We start from the raw sequence: 12083 nt of genomic DNA, 5'->3' as shown, positions 1-12083 counted from the left end.
GACACACTAAAATAACCCACGCCCACCTCCTGACCGGCGGGGATCCACCGACATGTCATACCTATCATCCCAGACTCACAGTTGAACACCTACTAATCGAATGCCGCGAACTGGAGGAGCTCCGCCGCTCCCATGACATCGATTCGATTGAAGACGCTCTGTCAAATGACCCAGCCCGAGAGCAAGCTCTTCTCAACTTTCTGAAGGACACCGACCTATTTAAACAGATCGAGCGAGCTCCAGCACGGCATTATTTTCCATGAAACATACCCGTTGTTTACTTTCTTTTTTTTTACAGCATGGGACACTCTTTCTGGAGATCGATTAATGGAAGTTCTTCCGGCCGAAGTTTGAATGACGAATGCAAAAACAATAGCAATATAATATTCTTTTTTTGTAAAATAATTGTACTTAATTTGAAAAATTAGGTGAATGACCCTCGGGGTTAAAACCTAACAATAAACCACAACAACTTATCAGCACATATAATTTGTACGTGAACAGAGACAGTTTACTCCTAAGTTATGATTTCACCGTGATGATTTCCGATTTATTAAAATTTGGTGAATAGAGAATGACGTAGTTTCGTTTACCACAATTTAAATTTTTTTTTTAATTTGTGGTATTCTTTATTGATTTAGCCTTCCAGAAGTTGCGCAAATGGCTCTGAACGAGACCCGCTGGTGCCCTAAGACGATTTAGCTAGATTTGCAGAGCAGCGTGCTCCTAGTGCACTAGCGTGAGTGTCATCAGGTTATATTGAGAGTATGCACTTCAAATACATGCAATCTTTTTGGGCCAGCACAACATATAAAGCCCCTTTAGAGTAAATTGAGTTTTCCCCCAATAATACATTGATTGATTTTATAGGCCATTTTTTGATTTTACCTATAATTTGCCTTTGATATTTCACGCACTGATGTTGTCGTATACTGAATTGAGCGTTTCTCTAAGTTCTGCCGCTGTCCTATGCAATATGTTTTATTTTATTTTGGTTATAGAGTTTTTAACCTTAGGGTCATTCACCTCTTCGGGTTAGAGAAGCCTCTTCTGGAAATATCTCAAACCCATGTGCGGCGCACAGAGGAGTAACTGGGGTCAAATCTTGGCCAAAACTATTTGTTGCTGCTATTGCTTTTATTATGCCTTAATATGAACAAAAAATAGACAATAACTAGTTTTTGGAACAATTTGGCATCTATCCACCTACCAGTGCAGAGGTCAATTTTATATATCCTTTCGAATACTATTAATTTCGAAGTGATCTTTGCGAATACATTTGTTTTTCCAGTTGCAAAAACAGTTGATCAGTGGAAAAGGGGCGAGAAAAGGGACGCCTGTGCATATTTTCATAGAGATTCATTTTAAAAATCATAGTATTTGGCCCTGTAGCATTTTGGTGTACCTCAATTTACTAAAAAATTCAATATTTTCAAATCGCTTGGAATTAGTAGATCGGACAAGATCGGAAGAGTTCCAATGTTTTTCGGATAGCTGGAATCTGGTTTTGTAATACTGATCAGAAACTTTGCCGGATCTCGCCGTATAATGTAACTTTTTTATCATTCAAGTTTGGAATAAAATGTTTAAAAAACATATATTTTAAAGTTGGTGCAATGCACAGCAACATTACTATTTTCAGTCGTTATACAAATAGCTTACTTACTTAATACAGTCATCATTACTAGAAAGCGATATTGCTGGATATTTAATTAAAATGATAAAAAAAAACCCTTAAAATATCACTATTTTCCATCCATGCAAAAAATCTTAAACAATTTTTGATATGCTCCTAATTTTGCCACGTTTCTTAGCAGGTTTTTAGGTATATAAAAAAATAGAACGAAGGAGAAAATCGAAAAAAAATAAAATATTTTGGTTATTGGCCAGGAATTTGTTCTAGTTACTCCTCTGTGCGGCGTTGGGAATCGAATCCAGGTGAGCTGCGAACAAGTCAATCGATTTACCAACAACGCTATGCTCGTCCCCCTATGCAGTATGTGTTACAAACACGTAACCATAAAAAAAGTCGCGAGGGGCCCAAGGGCAGGTTTCTAGGTTTTCAAAATAATTGCCAGAAGTGGTGCTTCGATACACATTGAAATCTTTTTCATACGATTTTTAATGCGGTTTTTATGTGACCTTACCGAGTTATGTGTTTTTCATGCGGATCCATTCATATCTATACCATCATTTGTAGCTAGCTATTTGAATGCGACAAAGCTTTTACTCCAAAGCTGTACCACAAGAGCTGTATACTGGGAAGGCACTATGGTTAGCTGTACCCTGGTTTTGTTGTTTCCGTGTTGGTAACAGACTGCAATGAATGCAATGAATTTGTGCATATAAAAATTATTATGGCAAAGTTTCGTTATGCCCATATAGTGGCCAAAAGAACGAATTGCGGCAGCCAGTAACTGTTGATTGCTAAGTAGTCGAAAGTATACTCAGTGATAACCACTAATAGCATACCCAGCGAAAGGGATTGAAAGAGTCTCACAGTGAGTTATTAGATGAGAGAACAACGAACGAATGCTGAAGATGGAACTGCTAAGGGCCGCGTACAATGTGTCTTATCTTTCTTCACATAGCAATGATTCAAGCGCATTTCAAGTAGCCTATACTAGGAATTTCGTCCTAAGTTTGAAAAATTCTGCTAACAGAGCGAATATAAAAAACCTATTTCAATCCATCTAGTGGTACAATTGTGCCTTTCTCATTTATCCAAACTATCCTTAGCTGTTTTTTTAAATTTTTATTAACGACTTAGAGTGAGTCAATCTTATTCCTTTTTTATGATGTAACGATATTTAATTAGCAAGAGAAGGTGTGAAATTTTTTTCAATAATAAGAGCCATAGTACTCAAGGAAGAGCGAGGAGTTGAAGGAAGAAAGTTTAGAAAAGCGTGGAATAGGGTCATATGAGCAAGCTTGGAGTTTCCCGGTTCCGGCTGTATAAGATATTAATTAAGACTTTACGCTTGTCCGGGCATGTCGCAGACTCAAGTGATTCGCATTTAATGCCAAAATATCCTGACCCCTGCGTTGCAGAAGACAAATGGTTAAATCGCTGGGAAACTAGGCTTGCACATATGACCGTATTCCACGCTTTTCTAAACTTTCTTCCTTCAACTCCTTTCTTTTTCTTGAGTACTATGGCTCTTATTATTGAAAAATAGTTCACAACTTCCAGTCCCTTGCTAATTAGCTGGGATTGTTCAATATAATTGTGAAAATGCCTATTACATTCTTATTATACACGTATCCCATTACTACCACGACGAAAGTTGACGCCGAATCACTTTAAACAAAAAAGTATATGATTTAATTGACTTTATCAATTTATGAGTTCAATGCTATATTCATGTGATCGGATTTTTAATTGTTGGGGCAATGGGTTTGGAAGTGGAGGGGTGGGGTTTAGTGGCTTGAGAATGGAGGATGCGTCAGAAACCCTTCGGTATACGGGGTGGATGAAGGGAATGCAGGTGCTAGGGTGGTCCAGGAGGGGGACGGTGATGAAGGGGGAAGGTGTAAGGGTATGGTAAGGGGGGCGATGCTACATCCAAATGCATATTATATCTTCCATTTGAGACTTGGTGTGAGAAAATCGGTTCAGTCATCACCTAAGAATCGATATGACTTTAATTATGGAATATGTCCGAAATTTGGAAATTCCGGAATAGTCGATAGTGGACAATATATTTAATGAATGTTTGATTGGCAATCAGTGATCTAGACCTGCAAGTCGAAGTAATTTGGTGATCATTTCAATAGATGTTAAGCCTATGAGGTATTACGATTGTAACGGTTTATATGGGAAATTCCAGTGTGACCTTACTAACTAACCTATAACTCCGGAACCAAGAATCGGAAACGAATGAAATTTAGCAGCACTCAATGGTATTACTGTATCTTTCATTTGAAAGTTTGTAAAAATCGGAAGAGAATTCGGGAAATAGGTGTGATATTAGTTTAGGAACTTGGTGAGTTCCCCTTATTATTGCACTTATTTTAATATGTGTTACATCATTTAGACATCGTGGTGTAACATCATCGTTGTATGCGTACATTAATATCATATTATTAATCCAATGATAGCACCAGAAGCTATAATCTTGATATAAGTTTTCTTGTATTCCTGATCGGTATATCATAAAGATAACACAGAGAGTAATAAATATCAACATGAAATATAAATTTGATAGCTTTCAGTTATGCTGTTCTGATCGGGTATCGACAGATTCCTACTTAATGCGAGTGTAGTGATTTCGCTGGAATCCTAGTGCGTTTTAACAATCACTCAACGACTCCAGGCCCGTACAAAAACGATTCCCTTTGACAAAGATTCACCTCAAGATGAGCTGGATGTCGAAATGAAATCAACTTCTCGGCTGAACTATGCCACGCTCCTCGATCGGACCCTTTGTGATCTTCTTCCTGGCCAAGGACACTTTTGTTTCAATTTATTGGGGATTCATTGACGGAATGATATACGGCCGTAATAGGCATATTCGCCCTGATGAGCTAAGGGTGTGGGAAAATAGTCTGAATCACCCAAATGACATTGCTGGTTACGGGTCTTTTACGAAGGAGTACAGAGTCTACGTACCAGCAAACAAGGTGGAGATCGACTGCGTGGTTTCCGATTTGAGTTTGAATTGCGCGGATCAATTAAAACACGGGGCTGGTTGTTTTGAAGATCCCGTGGTTTAGTCAGTGATGCTACTGGATTGCAAAAGATTGCATTTATCAGCAGTCGCCGCTGACGGGAGGAGGATATCAGATTCATATCAGGTGACTTTCGGCGGGTCTGCTTTAAATAACTATCTCCCTTTTGACAAGGTTCGTCTAACTATTCGCCCATGTTATGCCGCGGATCACGAACTGCATTATTTGCACACAATAGGGACACACATCCACCCATTGTAATAATAAATTTTGTTGTGAAAAATACTCTTCTAAGTTTCGCCCCTTCAGGGTCCTCCGAAAATGGCAGCGCGAGGAAGTACTGGTGCAAAGTTCAAAAAAGGAGTTCCCAGCACTTTAAGGGGTAATAAAAACCGCAAGTGTTCCCATATCTCAGCCGAAGAAACAACTCTGCGCGGGAACAATAAAATTCTCTGATATTGTGGAACGGATTTTCACAGCTTAAAAGCAGCTTGATAACCTTTCTCCCACAATAAAAACATTCTTGGTGTAGATAACTGCAAAATGGTCCCTTTTTACAGCGATTATACAATTCTCTAATTCATCGAACGAAGTTCGATTGTTCTACAGTAAAATGGCAGAAGAATTATCACGACAATCGATTCTTAAGAAATTTTAAAAAATAATTTGTGATGTGCATTATGCGATGATGTATGTCACTTCCAAAATTTTAACATCACCCCCTCTTGGATCGAAATGACCCTCACGGGGAATCCTTTGGCGTTCAAAAATTGCTATTTCCTCAATCGAATTGATCTGCTCTTGACAACAGGTAACATCTATGTTCCCTCGGTTGACCACAGCCGGCTTTACTGTATTGCGGAACTCCTTCCGGCACCGAGGCTATAAAACTGAATTTCTAGTTTTATGATAGCTGTGAAATTGTTACCCTTAGTTTTAATATAAAGAATAATTTTAAATTCTAATTCTATAGTTTTAGAAAATTTCAAGTGTATTGTCTGTACTGTAAATCTAACGCAAACGTGCCTTACCAAATAAACAAATTGAATAAAAAAAACTGACACTCCAAAACGATTTTCCAGAGATATCGCACCTGCAGCGTATTGGGTTTTTTCGTCGTGTGAATTCAATTACAGCACATTTAGATACACGAAGAGTGAACAAATTCCTATTATCCCAAACGCAGCAATCATTTAGATGAATCCTGCTACGGATCGTACAATAAGAAGCAGTTTCAAGTCGTCAGCATATATAGGTATCCATTTCGATAGGAAATATCATTGAAGAACAGAACGAATAGCACAGGTCTGAAATTACTTCCTTGGGACGCATTTGACATGTCGGTGAAACTGTACGATTTAGTGTTTTTTCCAAACTGAATAAATCCATCCGATTAAGTCTTGCGGTGTTGCCAGCCGCTCAATTTTTGCTAGTAGGAGATAATGATCTACAAGGTTGAAACACAGCTTTATCATCCGTATATGAGCGTAGCAGTCCGATGTGGATGATAACGGCTTAGACGCGTTGCTTCTCCATTGTTTACAACGTGGAGCTAACAGCCAATGCTAATCCGAATAATTCAGATGATGACAGAATATTATTTATGATGTGTTCATTTCTTGAAAAATTTCTGTAAAATAATTAATTAATTAAACACACAAAACATTCATTATATGAAGTTTTCAAGGAAGCCTTGGTATAATTTCTGGAGCAGTCGCGATGATATAGAAAATTGTCACTTTTTAGGACAAGTTTTTTCAGCATTACTCCTTGCATTCAGCTGGAATTTTATGTACAACTAGTGTCTACATACAGATGTCTACTTCGTAGAAATGTAGTGACACATGTAACATATGGTACAACATGATCGGAAATAGTGTACAATTAATCAAATTATCTACTTGGCTGAATGTCAGAAGTAATAATTACAAGTATTACCGCCAAACATAAGTCATGTATCCGTCAGATGTTTTCCTCGAGTCACTCGCATTGAAATTTATCGCTTCGATTTTGTAGTGGTCAACCGCCATCGCCTAACCGACTCGATGAATATTAATATTATCTGCATTGACATCGGCCGGGACACTCGTGCGACGGCGAAAGCGCCACGTTTTTGTCACTGCTCAACCTAATTGGACACCCCGCTAAGTACAGGTCCGCTAAATGGATAAAACTTGCAAACTAGTTTTTTATCCTCTTCATTCATTCATCACCAACCATTGCGTTCATTCGAAGGATCCCAGGTATTTCTTTAGGCGCAATTCATCTCCTCACTCACGCGCATTCGTTTTATAATATTTCAATTTTCTAATTACCATATCTGATACTAAACGTCAACAATTACTCATTAAAAGTGTTTCTGAATTGTCTTGAAAAATTTGCATACAGATTACATTGCTCCCCATTTTCCGCACAGCATGCTTCGATGTAAAGCGACTGTAATTTCTGTCCGCCTCCATTGCCCGACCGCTGCGAGACGCGTCGACGATGCAGTCGTCAGTCATTGGTCCTAGTAGTTGGCACTGGTGTTCGGCTTGTTCAACCGGGGCGGCAGGCAAGACTAATGCTTCGACATGACGTTTTCCCCTCCGGTTCGGCCAATGTTCTGCTGGTTTTCAACTCAAATAAATATTAAAAAATTGAATTTATCATATTTTGCTTACGATTATCGTTAATACAATTTCGAGCTCGCCTTGAGACATTGAACGCAGTCAACGACGACGACGACGACGATGACGACGCCGCCGATGTCGACGGCGAACAGAAAGCGCTACAACTGGAAAAAGGTATGGTATAATGTGCGTTTTTGTAATTATAATAATTATATCTGAATAAAAATGGAACACTTCTTTGCATACAAGCGCTCGCTGCTGCGTCCTGTTTCGTCCGATAAACTGCAACGGCTTCGGGGCCAAACGCAATGTTTTGAGGTGGGCGAAAGAAAGAGAAAAACAGAGAGAGAGACAGACTAGTAGTAGGCTTTGACTGCAATAGGACACGAAAAATGAAGCGAATATTTACTAGGGAGGGCAATCAAACCGGACGTTTACCGTAGCACCGAGTGGAGACGCTTTGCTGGAAGTTGTAAGTATTTGAAGTACTGGGTAACAAATTAGCACCAAGGAACTGTCGCTGCTCAAACAACTCAGTATCAATCTGTCTGTCTCGCGAAATCGATTGGCACTGGTGCGATCAAGTCGCAGATCACTTTTGACGGAAGGACGCCAAGCTGTTGTCTGCGACTGCCTGCCTGCGACACTGTTAAAGACATGAATTCTCCAGACGAAGGGGGCGCATTAAAATATATGTGTACCCTCAGCATAACTCAGTGCTAAATTAATGAAATTTATATTCAATACATATATTTCATTTTCTTGCAGGCGATTCTCGATGAAACAAAGTGAAGAATGAAGCGTTTCTACATCACATATATGCAAAGACAGCCCGTTGTTCTCCGTGGGCTCGACGAAAGAAGAGAAATTCATTTGATAAATTGGAATTTTATTGTAATAAAAAGGAAGGCAAAAGTACGTTTATATATAAATACAGATAATTATACACTTAACTCGGATGCTTGCGTCTGTGTTTCTGTTCCTCTTCTTTTGCAGCCCCAGTCCTACTGTCGGCAGCCGTCAGCCATCGCTCTTTTCTCGTCGGGGAGCATAAATTGTAAAAACCAATTATCGATCTGCCTCGTTGCTGGACGAGACGGTTTCAATACTTTTATTAATTATTATTATAATGTGATCGATTAAAGCGGCCATCGCTATTTGCATTTAAAATACGCGATTTTCCCGTTCCAGATCGACTAGCTGCCGGGTTGACCGCCCGTTTTTCATTTCCATCCTTCATTGGTAATGCTATCGAGTGACGATTCGTTTCGTTGTTGTTGTTGTCCCATCTCGCGAAATGATCCGTCCGCCAATGATTGAATGATGTCTGAGCGATCGACATTTTTTTTTTCTCTCTGAGCAATCGTGTAATTGATCATCATTATTTACAGGCGTGTTGGAGATGCGGGATGAAAAATGAGTTAAATCATTTCACTTTGCGCGGTCATGATGATAGTTGGGTGTGTTTTTATGAGTTGAATGGTCAGTTTATGGACAAGTTTCCTGTAGTCCTCGTTTTCACACTTTTTAACATTTTGTTACTTAGTCCGCTCTGACTTAACAACGTTCATATGGTTATGAAAAGTTGAGAAGTTGATTTGCAAATTGTTTGATAAACGTCTTCAGAATCAGAAGGCACACATATCAGGACAACGAAAAGAGCCTTTATATTCTGTTTCCTGATTCTTATTTCTTACTTCTTACGTTTCTCGCTGTTATTGTTTGTTGCTTCTTTCTTCTTATTATTTGCTTCTTACTTGTCACTTCTGTTTTTTTGTTTACTACTTGTTTCTTGCTTCTTGCTTAACACTCATATCTTGCTTGCTTTTCCTTTTTTTCTCTTTTATTTTATACTCCTCGAAACTTAGTTCTAGCTACGCGTATTGCGAATCAGTAACTACACTTTGTTCACCTAAACATTAACCCATCTAGAAACTAAACCTCTAACGCCAGATCGTTAGACTTCAAAAAAATTACCAATCACTTTGAACTCTTTCGAACCCGACTGTATGAACCATCCATCGAATCGATAGAACATCCAAGCAAACCGTTCGTACTGAACCAAAAAAAAACAGAAAAAATCAAACGAAACACCAATCATTAAACACATGTATCGCTTTGACGTTAATGATACTCTGAACCGATCGAAGTCGGCGCGGCGTGCAAATTTGAGCACAGATAAATTTTGTATCATTTTGTTGTTTCTTTTATTTCGATTTGGATTTTATTGACCTCCGCGCGCCGGTTCCAAAAGTTTTGTTTTTTTTTGTTGCCTTACCCGAACAACTGCGCCAGTGTGGAATCGTAAATTACGACCAAAACCAGCAAAAATCTGTGTATAAATACAATCCATTCACTGTTAATAACCGTGCCAAAGCGAGAAATTTGTTCGAAACGAAAAAAAAAACGGAGTGCCAGCTTTATGTTTTATTTTATGAGTTAAGTTGAGTTGAGCCGAACTGAGCTGAGCTAAATGCATATTAACAACATTGGAAACATGCACAGCAGCGCCCTTCAGGGATGTTGGTTGTTGTACCTTGGGTTCGATATGCTTCTGGTATTTTCACTCTGCATCTTTTTTTTTCTGGAGGTCAGTATGTATTATTTATCTTCTTTGCCTCTTACCGCTACTCTTTTGCCGGTTTACATATGTTGCAATTTTTCTTTCCTTGCCCCCTTGTGATATGATAGTTAATATTCGATTAAAAAGGTGCCGGGAACATTGGTTAATGGAAGGTTTCGGTATGAAAATCAATTTACAGTTTATGATAGTGAAAGCGAAGTGGGCTGTATCTCCTAGTAATTGAAAGTTCGAACTAAACGTAAGCTTTGGCTTAAGCAATTCTTCAATGAAGTTCTGAACTAGCATTCTAAGCAACCCAAATATTAGGTAGTTTTATGAAGTTTCATATGGGATCTGCTGTTTTTGATACATTTTCCACTCCTCTGTAAGATTATTTATAGAAGGAGTATAAAAATATTTGTTTTCCTTTTCTAATCGAGAACCACGAAACGTGATCATTAGTCTACTCAGAAAAGTATACCAATTTTTTGAAATCTCAATGGAATCTTAATACAATTTCATGGTAAATCATATATTCGAACGACACTCTTCCATAGCATTTAAAAAAGTGCTTTTCCTTTTTTGAGTACCTGGAGAAAATGTTTATCGTTAAATCTTTAAATCAAATATCTGGAGTACTGGCAACATTAGTGAAATTCAAACAGAAAAAAAGTTTTTAGGGGTAGGGAGAGAAAAACTACGCACACCAGATTCATCGCAGTAACCTTAGACGACGGAAGCGAACTTTTTACGCTCACGTCAACCTTTTCTAAAATTCAGTGTAAGTTACCTAAGAGTTTATACTATCGTCCAATCCAGTCTCGATTAGTATGATGACATCGTAATAACATCCTTGGATTGCAATCGTTAATTATCATCCGAAGGCCCCGTACGTTTTGATAATACATCCATATGGTATGATCATCAAAAAGAAGCTGCAACAATGGCCTATTTAGAGTAGACAAAATGCAGTAATTGATAGAATACTCCCCTCTAGTCTTGAAGTCGCCTGCACGCCTTCATTGTCAGAAACTCAAGGGCTTCCACCGCCCAATGGACAAAGTATTTGGTTAAATTCTACGCTGAGTTGTCTGGAGTATTCTGTACACCTTTATTGTTGTTTTGTGTTTTAGCTTTGTTTTATTTTCTTGGGAGTTAAAATAATGTATATTCTTAAGTCTAAGTAATCACCATTCAGTTTTTCTTCGCATCTCACCCTGAGCAGAAGCTAAACATCGTCCCGTACAAGTGAAACAGTCAATTCTACCTACAAGCCGATCGGTGCCTATCACACAAGCAGTCCATATCATATCAATGCACAAACAATATTGTACTGTTGCCCCCGGCTGCGGAGTGAAATGAGTTTGCCAAATGAAACAAAAGTGCCTGTGCTACGGGATAACACGATTTCGATCAACTTTAATAAAACTCGTGTTAGACCCACAGTTCGGGAAGTGGAGCAATTAGTTAAAGTTAAAATGGAGCTTAATCTCGCTGAAGTTACGTACATTCAGTTACATCACGTTAAAAACTGTGTTTTGATCACGTTTAGAAGTTTAGCACAGACAGAAAACTTCATTGAAAAGAACAACATGCAACACGAGGTTGAGTTTAATAACACCAGAATCAAGATCCCGGTGCATATGGAAAACGACATGGTGGATGTGAGTATTCATGATTTGGCCCCGCGCACTAAGAAAGATTACATCAAACAATTCATGTCGCAATATGGAGAAGTAGAATCTATTACGAATGGCACCTGGAGAAATTTTTTCACCGGCATTCCCAACGGTGTTCGTATTGTGAGAATGCGAGTGACTAAACCAATAGCTTCTTACATGACTATCGAATGCAAATCTCCGAAGGATGGAGTGACCTATAAGCAAACAACGCTAATCACATATCCCGGGCAGACCCCAACATGCCAATTCTGTAACCTTACAGCCCACTACGAAAAACATGCGCGGAAGCCACTAGTCAAAAGTCGTCTACTACAGCCAACTCTAACAAGCAGCCACCGACGCCTTCAGATAAACCAAAAACAACGATCCAATTAACCAATAATGCAGGTACCACGACAACCGCTCCTAAACCAACAACTAGCATCGCCATCAAAGAAGCAAATTCCGATGAAGACGGATTTACAACAGCAACCCGTAAGAACAAGAAACAAATAAGAACCTCTGATCGTAAACAGCAAGAAAGCAGTACCGATGATGACATGGACGGGAACGATA

The sequence above is a fragment of the Topomyia yanbarensis genome, chromosome 2 (assembly GCF_030247195.1).
Source record: "Topomyia yanbarensis strain Yona2022 chromosome 2, ASM3024719v1, whole genome shotgun sequence".
Classification (NCBI taxonomy): Eukaryota; Metazoa; Arthropoda; class Insecta; order Diptera; family Culicidae; genus Topomyia; species Topomyia yanbarensis.
The sequence above is the reverse complement of the archived record's forward strand: the minus strand, read 5'-3'. Positions refer to the sequence as shown.